Consider the following 17,478-nt stretch of genomic DNA (forward strand, 5'->3'; position numbering starts at 1 on the left):
ACCTTCCTGCGGAGTTCAGCTCCAACCCTGATCAAACACACTTGAACCAATTAATTAGGACCTGAACATCACTTGATAATTACAGGCAGGTGTGTTTGATATAAGTTGCCACTGAAAGCTGCAGGAAGGTAGATCTCTAGGAACAAGGCTTGGTCATCCCTGGTCTAGAACTAAGCCTACTCTCTAAGTGAAATCATTTGCAAAGGATATGCAGCAAACTCAATCTTCATTACTTTTGGATCTATGGTGAATACTAACCTTGAAAATCTTCCTTTTTTGAAAGCATAGAGAATAAACAAAATGCATAAAGGGCCAACTAAAACCTTTTCTGGAAAAATAACTTGTGGATAGCCTTGAAATGAAAATTCATTTTCACTGAAAAGGTTCAAAACTTGAATGTATTGTATAGAGCGATTTGGGGAAAATATCCAATTGCGATCTAATTTATATATATATATATATATATATATATATATATATATATATATATATATATATATATATATATATATATATATATATATATATATATATTTTTTTTTTTTTTCTTTTTTGACTGATTGTGAGTTTGATTTGATTTGCAATTTAAGTTTGTAGTCAAGCTTCAGCTCAATAATCTATATTGTAACTTCTAACTGCTAAAATGTAGTGAGTGTTTGTTAAAAAAGGAGCTGAAAAGATATTTAAATATTTGAATAATCAGAAATTAAACGCTCATTTTCCTCTAGAGCAAACAGTAAACACAAATAAAAATTGCTTACCTTTCTGTAAACATGCTGAACTCAAATTTGGGACATACTGAAGCTTATGAAAAAATTCTAATTCTATAAAAACTAATTAAATAAACACAGAACACTAAGCAAACTAAAATGACTGAAGCAACTCTGCAATTGTACTTTTGCTGTTGCTTGCTACTAGATTGTGTGTCACTGGCAATACTTTCAATTGAAGTTTAGCAAGACACTCCTCAAATAGCTACTTGTGGTGCCTTTTTTTGGTGCTGGTTTTTGTATTTCCTTGTGCTGTGGTAATAATTCTCACAAATGACCTGTTTTTGTTTGGTGTCTGTGACTTTGAAACCCCAATATTCCCATATTACCAATGTGCTATTTTTTAAAGATTAATTTGTCTTGTGCTGGTTAGAGCTTTTCTGTTTTTTCTCTCAGTTTTTTATTCTTTATTCATTCGGCATAGTTGGATTGCGCAATGCTGATTAGATAAAATGAAAGTGTGCTCACTCGATTAGCTAGTAAGGCTAGTAGTAAGACTAGTAAGTCAGACTATCACACACAGCAGTCTGTGTTTGCTCTCGGTGGGTGAAATTAAATAATACATACAGTTGAAGTCAGAATTATTTGCTCCCCTTTGAATTTTTTATTCTTTTTTTAAATATGTCCCAAGTTATGTTTAACATAGCAAGGACATTTTTAGGGTATGTCTAATTTTTTTTTTATGAAGAAAGTTGTATTTGTTATATTTTGGCTAGAATTAAAGCAGTTTTACATTTTTAAAAAATCATTTTAGGGTCAAAATGATTAGCTCTTTTAAGCTATATATTTTATCGATAGTCTACAGAACAAACCATCGTTATACAATAACTTGCCTAATTAACCTAGTTAAGCCTTAAAATGTCACTTTAAGCTGTATAGAAGTTAGGGGTGTTAAAATTAATAGTTTTTTCTGTGCACCGTGATGCAGAGACGGACAATTCGGTATCGATTCAGTAATAATTGTAACCGGTTATTATGTACTGACATGATTTATCTCATATGCAATATGTCGACGTAGCTTACTATGGCGAGGGAGGCGAGCGCGAGTATTTACAATGCTCCAACTACTTAAAAAGGCAGAAACTGTGCACAATTTTACTCTGTGTGTTTTTGCTAGACAGTCTTTGTAAATCTTTGTATGGAAAGCATCGTCAATGCACCGTGATGCACCAAGATATCGAATTGAACTGAATCGATGGCATGATAATCGTAACCGAACCGTGAGACCTGTGTAGGTTCACAGCTCTAATAGAAGTATCTTGAAAAATATCTAGTAAAAAAATATTTACTGTCATCATGGCAAAGATAAAATAAATGAGTTATTAGAAACGAGTTAATAAAACTATTTTGTTTAAAATAATGCTTAAAAAGTCTCCATCAAACGGAAATTGGAGAAAAAAAAAACAGAGAGGCTAATAATTCAGGGGGGCTAATAATTCTGACTTGCATATATTTCATATCACCACCTCTTGAGATTTCAGCTAATCGCAAAGTTCCAAATCATGATTGCGATCCGATTTTGATGAATCGCACAGCCCTAATAAATGCTACAAAAAAAATATATAGCAGCATAGTAAACTTACTGTATGAAATTTGATCACATCATATTGAATTTGTTTTTAGAGTGTGTGCTGGCTTTTTAATTTAGCTTATGGAGAGCGTGATCTTATTCTGCAGTGCCTGGGTAATGTAATCGTATAACCGTTAACTAACACATCATGCCTACAGTTCTTGTTTAAATAGGTTTAAATGACCAACATTAGCGTGCATATTTTTCATCCTCAATGTTGTCGTGATGATCCCTCACATTTAGTTGTCTTCTCAACATAACTATTAGAAAGTTAAATGAATTTTCACTTCTCTAGTGAAATAACATGTCTAAAAGTAATTGTAAATTTTTTGTAATGTTCAACAATAAAGAACAGTTTTGTTTTGAAGGTAATCACATGACACATGGGCTGTTTTGCTCAGTTTTATTTTTTTAATACAATGTGTTGTTGGGAACTGAAAGGCTTTGTGTTCTGGGAAAGCCTGGGCAGTGTATGGAAGGACATTAAGTCTGCTTGTGATCCGATCTCTGTGACAGGATACTGGAATACTTTCCATTTACTCTGCCACAATGCAGTGTCATCTGCCGAGATCTTAACAGACATATGGGAATCAAGTTGTAATGAAATCAGGTTTTTGAATTAGCAGGTGTTTACACATCATAACAAATGGCATACATGCATTAATGAAGTCATTAAGGTTACTAGGGAAATAACTGGTAACCGGATTTTTGCCAGTAATCCTGTTCAACTTTCATTATTTTAGGTACATTCAAGTTAGTTTTACTAAAGTCTTTCCTGAGATTTCTGTAGCTGTAATGTAAAATGCCCTAGCTAATCAATTGCTATATACACAGCTTTTCTCCTTAGAACATGGTGATGATCTAAACTTACCTTTGACATTTTCAAAGATGTCCTTGTGTTGTAACACCTACAATGGAAGATGCACCTTGTAAACCACTGTACAAGAGCCTGCTGTGTTACATTGTTGCATTTGCCATCCCTCTTGCTAGAAATATCGTGACAGTCAGCCAGAGGAAAATTAAATTGCATCAGAGGCTGCCCTCAGATCTGAGGAACTAAATTAAGAATCAACTTAATTTCCCCTAAAATACCTCAGGACGAATAATAATAGATGCAAATGAGACAATTGTTGATGCACATCAAGAATATCCACATCATTCCCACATCCCTAGACACAGATTATGTGCACGGCATCTGGCAGACAGTAAACAGTTGGTAGGATTTTGTATAATAAACATTTGCAAAACTTGGGCACACAAAAAATCTAGTGAAATTCTTTCACATTGCACAACCCATTAGCCGAATGGGAATAAACAGAAAGTGATACAAATTACTAATTACAAAATTACCAACTGCATCATTTTTTACCCATTATACTGTGTACATTAGTATCAACATGGACAACATCTAAGAGGTAAAAAAATCTTACCAAGTGGAGGTGAACCAGCAAATCAGGAACAGCAGTAGGCAAAAACAAGTGTACTGGGGTGATAAAAAGAAAAACCTAATGAGACACATAAAACAAACATAAATAACCAAAACGTGCTGCCACGTAACACCTCCCCAATAAAGAACAAAAACAAAATGTTTGTAAAACAAATATTTTAAACAACAAACATAAAAAAAATTAATAATAAGTTCACAATAAGTTAATTTTGCCAAATTTAAATCTTACGTGTAAGGTCACTGATTAGCTGAAGTCACACCCACGTGACAGTCAACAGGATTCTGCTTGATCTTAAAGCCTTTTTCGATGGGTTATTTTCACTATGATGGCATACTCCTCAAAATAGGACAAATGAGCTCATGTATGGGACAAATGGGCCTGCACTCTTCTTGGGAAACCACAAATTTTCAGCATTGCTGGTCTATGAAGAATGACAATACACCCAATGTTGACAAGTACAGAATATATTTTTAGTATATTTATTATTTATAGTCATTTGAATTTCTTCATCTTGCAGCTCTTTTCAAAGTAACTTTTAAATTGCAAAAATTCAAACAAATCACATAGTCATCAATATTATCACAGACCATAAAAGTGTAAAGCTGTTTCCAATGCAGTTCTTTGGGACAAGTGAGATTACTGGCATTTGATTTTCTCAGAAGGCTGTAGCTATTTGTTCTCCATTTATTTGCATTGCCATCTAGGCACAAGGAGAGTATTTAATTTGATTTGTAGTAGGGTCATTGGCAACTCCTTCTAACTTTCAGTTTTTTGGCTATAACCATTGTGCTTGACCTGATGGGATTAAGATGGGATGCTTTTCCTGAGAATAAATTGTGTAAGGTTTGTTGTTGCCAGATGTCTGCGTCTCAGCGTCGAGTCTGAAATTCCCAAAGGGCGGCTTGTGTTTACCTCATTAAAAATGAAGGTCAGAGAAGCTGGTTGCTTAGACCAGACCAATTTATCCACCTTATGTCCTCTGTCAGTCTCTGCTGTCTGGGTTACTCAAACAGATCAATCGCCCCTCAGAGATCATGGTTGCCTTTTGGTTGATAGCACAAATATTGGCAAGAATTTATGCAATGAGGCTCAGGAATTTGTTTGTGAGTTGTGAAGTGACCTCTTTGGTCCTTTATAGGCTGCTAGTTAGTTCATCCAATGAATATTTTATATAATTTACAATTGTAAGAACAAATTAGTCGAATGTTCTCTGTGGTTTTATTGTTAAAAAAGTAAAACTTTTGGGCAAAATAAAACTAATACCCATACCTTATAAAACAAATCAATTGGCCTGTGCAAGATAAATTGACTAATTTACAACCTTGTTACCTTTTATTCCATGGTCTGTTGAAATCCTTGATTCTGATTGGCTAAAAGGGCTTCCTTCCTTCAACACACCTTCTTGGCCCTCCAGGACTGAGTTTGGACACCCCTGCTTTAGATGTTAGTAATCGTATGTAATCTTGATAACATAGATGCATATTTCACCAGGGAGCCAAGGGGAATAACCAACTTGCAAATATGCTCAGAAACATTCTTGAAGGGGTAGCTAACACATGAGTGTACTATGAGCTACAATATTAGATTTGCCAGTATCATGCCTATGACTGATTCAAAGTGTGGAAATCTAACATATGTGTTATCAAATATTGTTTTGCCAAGCATCTAGTGGTTTTTGTGCTTCCACTTTGTGCTTTTTTTTTTCTAATTCTTTAACAAATTTGTTTATGATCCCTTACTTAATGAACGGTCTAGCTATGTAGACAGGAAGACATTAAGTGACTTTGAACATTGCAAGATTGTTGGTGCCAGATGGGCTAGTCAGAGTCTGGAGTCAGAGAGTCAGAGCCTGGTCTGAGTCTCAATTTCTACTGCGACATTCAGATGGTAGGGTCAAAATTTGGCATCAACAACATGAAAGCAAGGGTCCATCCTGCCTTGTATCAATGATTTAGGCTGGTGGTAGTGGTGTAATGGTGTGGAAGATATTTTCTTGGCACACTTTGGGCCCATTAGTACAATTGAGCATTATGTCAATGCCACAGCCTTCCTGAGTATTGTTGTTGACCATTTCCATTCCTTTAGAACCACAGTGTACCCATCTTCTGATGGCTACTTCCAGCAGAATAACACCCCATGTCATAAAGATTAAATAATCTCAGACTGGTTTCTTGAACATGACAATGACTTCACTGTACTTAAATGGCCTCCACTGTCACCAGTGCTCAATTCAATCGAGCAACTTTGGGATGTGGTGGAATGGGAGATTCACATCATGGATGTGCAGCTGACAAATCTGCAGCAACTGTGTGATGATATAATGTCAATATGGACCAAAATCTTGGAGGAATATTTCCAGTACCTTGTTGAATCTACACCATGAAGAATTAAGGATTGTATTTATTTATTTTATTTTATTTTATGGTTTTTATTTTTCTTTATTGTCATATATTTATATTGTTATACACAAAATTTCATTCTCGAATAAGATGTAATGGATTTAGTTGAATTTTACCTTGAACTAAAAGATGCTATTTTATTTGTGCAGCAGCTGCAGTTTCCAAATTTGCTTCTGCCTGAATTTTTATTCATATGACAGTTCACTCTGTTTACAGATACCATTTATACAATCGTTTAATTATTTTTATTAGCACTCAAGCAACCATTTCAGTTCTGGCACTGCTTTCTTATTCCTCGCTCTTCCTTTTTGTTTTTCTCTCTCGCTCGTTCACTAGCTGATTCAAACACACCATCCTTCTCTCTCTCTCCCTCTCTCCCACACACTCTTGCACACACACACCTACAGTCTACCATCCCGGTCTCTGTTGCTAAGCGACAAAGCAAGTACGATGGACTGCTCTTATGATAGTGACATTTGTCCAGTGTAATTTCATCCTGAATCTTGCCATCCGAGCTGCCTCTGAGCTTGCCGAAAAAAAAGTGATGGTCTTAAACAAATTACCGTGCTAACGGCTTCTGTAACTTGACCTAACATGCAATTTATTTTCTAGCATATGAACTTTTCAGCATGTAGTTGCAGCTGTTAATCAGATGGTTGAATACAGAATACAGTTGATGTTTTGGTGCGGTGTTGGTCGCATGGATTTGTCTGCATTGGTTCGCACCTTTGATTGGCCCCCAGTGCATCTTCAGCTTTTTATTTTGACAAACGAGCGTGATAAAGAGCACTTACTGAGTATTGATTAATGTTGGCTATTAACTACAGCAGGAAGAAGATGTGTTCTTTCCGCAGCCACCCTGTCTGAGGGCCCTCTTTTAAATAGGAGACATAAATCTCGGGATTAGCAATGTGGATTTGCTCACTGTAATGTTGAAAGACTGTGCTTAACTGTCTTAAGTTCATCCCTGATGGAAGTTTTTTTTAAATATGTGAGGTCTGAAGACATTTGCTGTGTAAAGCGTTCCTCTCTCTGGCTTTACAAATGCGTAACACTGATGAATATAGCTGGCATGGCTGGTTTCAAAAAGCACAGTGATACTACACTGACGAATCGCTCGGAATATCTTGTTAAAAATACACCCGGCAAAACGAACAGATGTACAATAAAAGTGTAAATAGGTCAGTGTGATGTAGGGTAACTGTTTGCGTAACAGATTACATACAGTTATACAGTCACCTACAGTAATGCTGTCGGGTCAGATTGTGCTCGTTTTCTATAATCACTCGCATATGACAATGATTTTATTGTGGAATAAGCAGAAGGCTTCAGAGACATCTGTTCATTCAGTCTATTTTTAAACCCGTCATGTTTAGTAAAGGAATGTGTGTGCAGAAAAGCTAAATTACAAATAATGCTGTGCTGGAAATTCCACCTGAATTGTGTTGAGAATTGTGAAAGATTTGACTTGATCTTCCAACACTCTCACTTTTTTTTTTTATAAAGTTGAAGGCCAAATTTATAGCTCTCCTTATGGCTGCATGATATTGGAACAATCTGACATTGCAATATTTTGTTTTTGCGATATGTATTGCAATATATTTGTTATACTTGGAAAGAATCTTTTGATCACACTTTATTTTAAGGTTCAGTTGTCGGTCTTACTAAAACATTTTGATTTTGCTATAATAAACTCCTAATTTGCTTCTTTCTTGTTTTGTTTTTTATCCCAGAGTCCAATGTGATCTCCAGAATCACTTTCCCTTAAACGAGACAGATCCCAACACAGCTAACTAGTTAATAAAAAAATTGGTTTCTAAAGTGTTAGCGACTGTATTAATTTTGATTGACTAGGATGATTCTGTAGGGGACTGAATCATGCATAACGTATAATAAACAAAGTACAAACATAGATAAATGCAACAAAGCGAAGATAAAAGTGAAATAAGCAGTACATGCTTTATGGTTTTGTATATGTTAATGTAAAAATTACACAAAGTCAACTTAACATTGCACATCCATGCGATTTGACTTGCGGAGGCACACATTGCGCCCTCCTGTATATTTTTAATTCTTTTTAAAATATTTCCCAAGTATCGTTAAAATGAGAGAATAATTAATCAACACATTAAAAACAATATTTTTATAACTATTTCTTTTGTCTTTGCCATGATGCATGGTCCAATCCCAATTCTGTTTTTGTACTCCTACCCCTTCCCCTTGGCCCTTGAAACAGAGTGAGAAGAGGAAGGGCTTTAAAATGTGCCCCTAAGAAATGGGACAGCACTTCAACATCTACACATCATTATATGTCATCATGATCTCTACCTTTATATGAGATTGACGATTGCGACTGCTTGTAGTTATTCCAGTGGCGTTAATTTTTGGTATTTGTCTTCAGGAAATCACTAAAGGCAACGATATCATGTTATCATAGCAATATAATGTTGCCAAAAGCTCCTAACTGTACTGTGTATTTACACCATGGCCATATTCACCTATGTAAAAACACGAAAACAACATTAACATTATAACAAACACTGTAAAAGCTCATTCTTAGCCACTAGACTTTTCTGACTGGGTATTAGAGTGTGTTTAAGTGACACATGTGAAAGCATGTTGTGGGACTACTATACACAAGTTCTTATTATGAATGATGGTAAAACACAAACGGCGTTATAAATGGATGAAAACATGCTTGTTTGTTGTAATAATGACAGAAATACTAATTTGTGCCCTACACCTTCAAGCCAAAGAGAATTGAGACACCTCTACCACTTCATGGGAACGCACAAATTGAGGGCTAAGGGGAAGGGCTAAGGGGTAGAATTGGGATTGGGCCTACTGTTTTACTAGTTATTTTTTAGTATTTAAGTTACTTAAAGTGCAACTTAAAGGCTTAATTAAGTTAACTAAGAAATTGTATTTAATTAGGCAAGTCATTGGACAACAATGGTTTTTCTGTAGCTAGTTAAAAAACAATTTCCTAAGGGGACTAATATTGACTATAAAAATCAATTTAAGGAATACAGAAATGGCTTAAATAAAATAAGCATTTATCCAGAAGAAAGAAAATGTAATAAATACGGCAGATTAAAATTACCCAGGATGCTTTCCAGGAACGTCCACTAATTAAAGACAGAATTGTTTTTAGAATTGTGAATTTTTTGAGTTGAGCTTCCCACACTCTCCTTATTTAATTATATTTTTGTATAAAGTTAAAGGCAACACGAATAGCCCTCCTGTGTATTTTTAGTTCTTTTTATTTTTTCAGTGGTTTGTTCTAGAAACAAATTTCTTAAGGAAAATAATATTGACCATAAACTATTTAAGAAATGCATAAGTGGCTTAAATGAGATGGAAAAAAAAAATAGAATACATATGGCAGATTAAAATGTAGTTGCTCTGTTTATCATAACATGGAAAATATTTGAAAATGATTTACATTTTTCCATTAGAGCTAATAACTTTACCTTCAACTGAATGCATATTTCTGAATAACCCTGAAATAGATTCATCATTCATCTTTTCATCATTTTTGTTCACGAACACTCTAACATTAAAGTCACTAAATGCACAGTATTGTACTTTTTGTTTTTTGTCTAGGTTTTGTATTTTGCTTAAATCAAAGGTTAAGTTAGAAGAATTAAAACAAAAAAGAGCTTTATTGTCAGGTATGTTCACAACAAAATTACAGAGACAGGACAAAAAAAAAGATAATATATGTATTCAAAAATAGAAGTAAATAGCCAATGCAAATATACAAATTACCAAGGTATGTACAGTAGGCATGGGCTGGTATAAGATTCTGATGGTATGATAACCTTGGATTAAAATATCACAGTTTTACGGTATCACAGTATTGTGATTGCTGCTCCAAAATAAGTTACTTTTAAATGTCTGCGTAAAAAAGTTAAACAAGTTTCCCCCCCTTCAAACACAATAAATTTGATGCTAAAAAAACATTTAAAATATTTTTGACAAGTAGCTTCAGATGCGAAATTTTCTTTTCTGCTGGAGATACTGGTGCCCTGAAAAATGAAATAAAATAAAATAGTTGTGAAAAACATAAAAAAGCGATATTTACATATACCTTAAGAACGGTATAACCGAAAACTGGCGGTTTTAAAATGTTGACTTTTTTTACAAACTGCTGTAAACCTCGAAACTGGTTATCGTCCCATGCATGCCTAATGTACAGGTATATTACTCTATACAACATTATATGTGCAGCTGTTATGTGCAAAATAGCATGTAAAGTATGATGTTAAATAAATAAGTGTATATGTGTACAAAAAGTATAAAAAGTGATGTTTGTTTCACAATTACTATGAATCTACACCTACATAACAAGTACGTATAAATCTACTTGTAACTAGTTCTTTTGGTTCAAGGCTCAAACACTTTAAAAGAACTTTAAAAAATCCATATGTGTAAAACTTCTAGAACCAACATCATTGAAAAAAGAGTAGGCAGTGGGCAAATTAGGCGTAATTAGCTGTAAAAATTAGTTGTAATACATTACATTTCCAAAATCGAAAACTTATACTTTGTATATTGTAATAATGATTATTACTCTATTTCTCTTTTAAATCTTAGTCAAAAACATAAAAAAACGATTTGTTAAATTGTTGATATCACAGTAATAAATGCATTTAGGGACTGGGGTGTGGGTCCGCAAAGGGTTGTTGGTCTCAAACTAAACTCTGTCAGAGATTTGTTGTAACAAGCTTGATAAAATCCAGAGGGCAAATCTAGTGATTAGTTCTGCTTCAAAAGCACTCATTTGAGCATCTCTTGTAAACAGGAATTTGGCAGAGTGATAAATCCATGCAGCCCAATTTGCAAAAGTTTTGTACCAGACAGCCAGTCATATTGGAAATGACAATAGCTGCATATTTCTCAGGCTCATGCTGATGTATAAATGACTTACAATAAAATAATTGTATGAAAATGTTGTTTTTTATTTCAATGTTTTGTTTGTTTATGTATGTGTATGTGTGTATCTTAAAAATAAGTAGGTAATAAGCCAGTACATTAAAAATGCTGGGTACCACACAATTGATTTGTGTAGGGGCAATATGAAGGAATTAAGCACAATCATTATGTTATTTCAAATTTAAGTGGATTGAGCATGAAACAATTAGGTTGTGCCAAACAATGTATTTTTTAAGTGTACACATTCAAAAAAACTACCTGTTTCAACTAATTTAAAATCAGTTGAAACAACACATTTTTTGGGGAGAACTGAATTGTTCAATCCTGTGTTTAATCCACTTACATTAGTAAAAACAATTAAGTTAACTGAAGCGAATTTTGTTGCGACAACATTAGAAATTGTGTGGATCCCAGCATTTTTACATTGTAGTTAATAGTTAGAATTGGTACTTAAACTGATGTGTTACCATTATTAGTTGACAGGTACTGTACATGCATGCAAACAATACCTTTAATGTAGTTCAAAAAGAAAAAAAAAGATCCCAAGTTTTATAAGAGAATGCTCATCTTAGCCCTTTCAAGTCAAATTCAGTAAATCATGTCTTGTTGTTGTGTCAGGAGCAGCATGCTTAGGATTTCTTGTCTGGCCAGTGTCATAGTAAAGGAAAACTTTGCAATTTTTAGAGCTGTCAAAAATTGTCTAGGGTAAACCACAAAGAAGGCTAGCTGCGGATCAATGTCTATATTAGTGTTGAGAGCTGACAAATCTGCCAGCTGCAGACACATCCAAAACATATGCATTTGTTTGGCAGGTAAATGTTTGCAGGCAGCACTCATGTCTGAAAAAAGCCAATGGGGCATCGGTTAAATGAGCTTTCAGTTAGTGGTGTGTAAAATGCAACAAAACTGAGTCCTGTCATTCACTTTAATAATAATGAGTAAATCATTTAATTAAAAAACATTTTTTGAAAGTGTGAAAGTATGGTTTTTATTATAATATATGGCATGAATAATATCCCACAAGGAAGAGTCCCATTCTCCCTAACATCAAGAAAAGGCGGCAAAGACAAATCAAGAAAGGGCGGCACGATTTTGGATAAAATGAGAATAATATATCTATTTTGTTGCTTAAAGTAAAGATAACAATTTTCTCACGATTCTGTAGATGTAAAATAAAGGTTAATCAGGGTGTCCTATAAAAAGTTGGTAAATTAATTGAGAAAATGAAGGCCCTTAAAATGTATTAAAAAGTCTTAAATCGTGTTTTTACGTGATCTTAAATTTTGTTCAAGCATTGTCTAAAGTATTTGACACCAAAAAAAAGCATACATTTATATTTCTCCAAATATTACCAACAACATTCTTGATCCACGTGATCGGTTCAAACAGGATTTGTCTGGCCAAGCTCCTCGGTCCAGGTGATGCGACGTTAATTGAGACAAACACGTTTATTATTTCAAGCTTTTTTTCTTCTGACCTTATCTGAGTTCTATTGCATGGTTGTGCTTCATTGATTTATGTAACTACAACTGTTTATTAAGTTAAAGGTTTGATACTGATTAGAACTTTAAGTGGCGATGAGATCTTACATAATGCTGAGAAGGTCTTTTAAAGTCTTAAAAAGCTATTGAAATTACCTTTAGGATTCCTGCATATACCCTGTTAATATTAGTAGGCTATTATTATTGTTATTTCTCAAACATATGGTAAAACAACAATTATTATGCCATATGATGCCTGTGTGGAGATCTACTGTTGGTTTAAATATGTCTTGGTTGTTAAGTCACAATAAAGTGATGATATCAGAATACATCTATTCATAATTTTTAACTTAAATTATTATGTTTGAAACATATGATTGCAATCTGTCATTATCAGACATCCAAAGTCTCCCGGAAGTTGCTGGGGTATCCCTCAAATGCATAGAGGCTCCCGGATGCCCGCAAATAAATGATAATCTCCCTGAAATTGCGTATCTCCATCCCGGTCCTTAAATACATTGCACACCCCTCTCTTCACCACATCCCTCCAAGCTCTTCAGATACTTCGCACGCAACTCACCCCCACCAATCTTCAGGTACGTAGCGCACAACTCACCCCCACCGCTCTTCAGGTATGTCGCGTCGTGTGCGCGTGAGACGTACCCAAACAAAGGTGGGAGTTGCGCACACCCCCCTACTCAGATACGTCGCTCCACCCCCCCCAATCCCCCCCCCCCCCCCCCCCTTTCAGGCACCCACTATCCCTCTACCTCCCGCAAATCAACTCTGTATCCCCCGGAGTTTTCCCAATGTCCCAATAACAACATTATTAGACCATTTTTTTTCACTGGTAAAATGAAACATTTGTCATTATCAGATTCCCTTTTGCATTATTTTCAACATTATATAGGCTAGAGTAGTTGTACGTACCTAGTACACATTCATGCACTTTGTGTTCGCTATGAAGAAGAAACATATCAAATACTTGTCGTAATCATAACTGTAAAATGTGATATGATCATTTAAATGGTGTGTGGGCTTTTGGTTTCACTGCCTAGTGCACTCATGTCATGGCTGCCATCAATTTGAGAAAAAAAAAATATGCATACATTATTCCGGCGTGGCTCCCAAACGAACACTCTGTGCAATTAAAATAATCTTAAATAAATAATCTTAAAGTTATTTACCTGTTATTCACAGCCTATGCATGTACTTTTTAATAAAGTAGACATCATTGGCGGTCATTGCCCATGTCCTTTCTGTAATAAACATACTTGATTACGCAAGCTCAAATACATCATTACATGAAGACAGAAATAACATTTTGGAGGGAATTATACCTTATAAATACAGTATGTGACACTTTTAACACCACGTTGTCCACGTTGCTGAGCAACATATTTAAAACAACGTGAAGACTTCTGCTACCGGCTTGACACTTCTCTCCTGACCTTGAAAATAAAATTGGCTGAATTGTAGAAAAGCTAAATGAAAATGATGTGTAGAGTTGAATTGAGATTGCTATCTTTTTTCGATTCATCGTGGAACCCAAAAGGTAGTTTTTGTTTAAAAACAAAATGCTGATGCCTATTTTTTCTATTATAGTTTAGGTTAAAGGAGCCATTTATATTTTCTGCCTTGTTTCTGTCACAGTGGCAATGACATCAATGCATTTAAAGGACACCAGGGGACATTTATAGTATGGCTTTCAAAGATGTCTAGGGCTTTGCACTAATATTCTGTAGTTTGGTCTCATTGTGGTCAGTTTGTGTCTATTCTGCTTAGTTGGCAGTTTTATAGAGGAATTGTTTCAGATCATCTCATGTGAATATCGTTGTCACTTTGTATCATAATTTGCTCTAATGCTGCCTCCATTCACTCAGTTTTTCAGACAATGGAGGGCAGAATTGCAAAGCATCCCGGATCCGCTTTAGTGTGGCATGTGCGTTACACTGACTTAAGGGAGAACCCTTGTTCTCTTATCTCAAAACAGCAGCGCCAGAGCCAGACTCTTCCGGCTAAGAGAGAGATTTCCCACAATGCACTTTGGCAGCTGCCTTTAGGTCATGGGCTTAGCAGTGCAACTGTGCTTATTTTTCAGTTTAGTTCTTTATTTACTGAAGCTTCACTATAGGCTGAGCTATATAAACTGCCTTCTGCCTTCTTAATAAAATAAACATTACCAACAATAAAAGTAAAACATAATCCAGCTAGTTGACAAGTAAATAAAATCTAAGAAATCTAAACAAATATTTAAAAAAAATATAGAATGTTAAAAATATTTAAAGAAAATACAAATTAAGTTTAATTATACAAGTCATTGGACAACAGGGGTTAGTTCAGCAGACAATCAAGAAATTATTTCTTAACGGAGCTAATTCAGGGCTCAACAATAATGACAGCCCGAAGGCCTGGGCCCAGCGTGAGAGGTGCTCTGGAGAGACAGTATCATTACCGTTCTGATCGGGCCAGTGCTGCCTTGTCACTAAAGTTACATTTTTAATTTATGTGACTATTTGTCAGTTGCATGTAAATACAAAAACTTTTTGTGCTTTTAAGCCTTTAAATGCTAACCTTCTCTGTGTTGTCACCATATTGTTTTTCTGTTCCTCCTTTTTTTTTACCTAATAACCTGGTAACAGCGAAGAGACGGCAACATTGTGGCAACATCAAATTATGAGGCTAAAGGGAAATGTCTGTTTTAACGTCTTGGAAGCAGACATTTTCGTGGGTACAACACCACGAAAAAATGAAGCGATATTTTGCAAAGTTTGCCATCAGTTTGGCAAGTCAGCCACCCTGTTTTAATAAATTTAGGACTGCAATAAAATACCTGCACATTTTCCATACATTTTGTCATAATCACCAGCGATCTGAACTCCTTAGATCACTGGAATACACCCGCAATCACTTGTGAACTACAAATCCGACATTTTTAGACTACAACTTCATACATGCTCTCCGCTCACACAAAGATGTTCTTCATTCTGACTGATTACATACGCACCACCGGAGGATTGTCAAGGACTGATTACACACACTATTTAAGCAGCACATACACTCACTCCAGTTGCAGAGTCTTCTTTACTGTGAGCCACAATTTAACGCGCTTTCCTTGTCTTGTTTTCCCGTTTTTTGACCTTTGACAAAGTTGTCTTTTGTTCCTGTCTGCCGTCTGCCTTCCGACCTCTCACCTGTTATTTTGATTATGATTCTGGATTACCTTTGTACATCTGTTAGCACACGTGTTGTTAACAATTGTTTCATAAAATATTCCCTCAATAAAGCCACTAAACACATAATAATATTGAATGTTTTTAAAAATGATAGAAATATAAAAACTTAGAGAATTCAGATATATACTTAGAGAACTGCTATATTTTGTGTTTTTTTTTATTTAAAAAGTTAATGAGAGTAGCAAAGTGATTCATGTGTTGACTTGAATTGCATGGACAATAATAATAAGGGTTGACAAATGAGTTTATTAGCTGAGGAGACTGCCTGCCTGACTGAGTCGGTCATGTGTACAGTATGCAGAGCTCTGAGTGAAAGTGAACAAATGTGATGAAGTCAGGGCTGAAGGCAACATGCCTCAGACCATCCCCTTGGCCCAGTTTACACTCGGCAGAGCACTGCTCAGTTCACCTCAAAGCACTGACCTATCACACTGGCATCATGCTCTGCTTGTTTAACACTTCCAGAGTGCTATTCAGAAGAATAAATATGTAAAACGGGGAAATTAAAATCTAAACAAAGCTGCATTGTACTGTTTGAGTTCATAAAAAGTGGTTAAAAGAGATCAGAGCTGAAGCAGTAATAAGAGGAACAGAGGGCATTTGCTGCCTGAAACTCGAATGATTTCAAATGAAGAAATCCTCTGACTCAAAGGCGCCTTGTCTGAATCTTGTGTTACGCTTCCAGCCAGCCTCTGGCAGAAGGAGTCATTACTTGTTATGTGAGATGTCAGTTTAATGGTATAAAAAGCTTCAATATTTAAAAGGATGAAATGAAAGGTCCATCAGGGATGGTTTTGTTCAAGGAGCAGAAAATAAAGAGGAGAATGTAATCAAAACAAATGAAATGTGTAATAATAGATAGCATAAAGCGCTCCTTTTATCTGAGCTTGAGAGGGAGATGAGTGCTCATTGCAAACTAACACCCTAGTGTATGATTTGGTTTGAAACTATGGCAAAATATATACATTGATGCAGAAGCATTTAACAAATTTTCAGCTTCAAACTTGTTTTAAGAAGTTGCTCGATGGTCTCAACGCTAATAAATAATAAAATCCTCTAAAATGATTCAGTGAACTATTCGACTATTGGAACTGGAGCTTGAGGTAGGGATAATCACTGGTTGCACCATCTCAGTGACCCTCTTTGCACTGGCAATGAACATGATGGTCAAAGCAGCTGAGACAGAGTGCAGAGGCCCCCTCAGCAAGTCAGGAGTAAGACAACCTCCCATCAGAGCCTTCATGGACGACCTCACAGTGACAACAATGGCGGTACCAGGAGCAAGATGGATTCTCCAAGGGTTGGAGAGGCTCGTGGCATGGGCACGCATGAGCTTCAAACCTGCAAAATCTAGATCCTTGGTGCTCAAGAAAGGCAAAGTCAGAGATGAGTTCGGCTTCAGGCTGGGACAACATCAAATCCCATCAGTCACTGAGAGACCAGTAAAGAGTCTCGGGAAGGGTGTAACCTATAACTGTACGCCTCAATGACAGTGACTCCATCAGGGAAACCAGCACTAACATGAAGGGTTGGTTGAAAGCAGTGGATAAATCAGGGCTCCCTGGAATATTTAAGGCTTGGGTTTACCAACATGGAATCCTCCTAAGACTCCTTTGGCCCTTGCTAATCTATGAGG

General features: G+C 35.7%; 1 protein-coding gene and 1 long non-coding RNA gene across 34 annotated transcripts in view; both read left to right on the forward strand.

Annotated features, from left to right (window-relative positions):
* Window positions 1-17,478, forward strand: part of kcnma1a (potassium large conductance calcium-activated channel, subfamily M, alpha member 1a) — a 368,217-nt gene that overhangs the window by 40,005 nt on the left and 310,734 nt on the right. The window lies entirely within an intron of this gene.
* On the forward strand, window positions 9,357-14,861 carry LOC147834167 (uncharacterized). Its single transcript, XR_015505844.1, has 3 exons — window positions 9,357-11,219; window positions 11,540-12,497; window positions 12,587-14,861. It is a non-coding gene; the product is annotated as an uncharacterized LOC147834167 (long non-coding RNA).

The sequence above is a fragment of the Danio rerio genome, chromosome 13, assembly GCF_052040795.2.
Source record: "Danio rerio strain M-AB ecotype USA chromosome 13, GRCz13ab, whole genome shotgun sequence".
Lineage (NCBI taxonomy): Eukaryota > Metazoa > Chordata > Actinopteri > Cypriniformes > Danionidae > Danio > Danio rerio.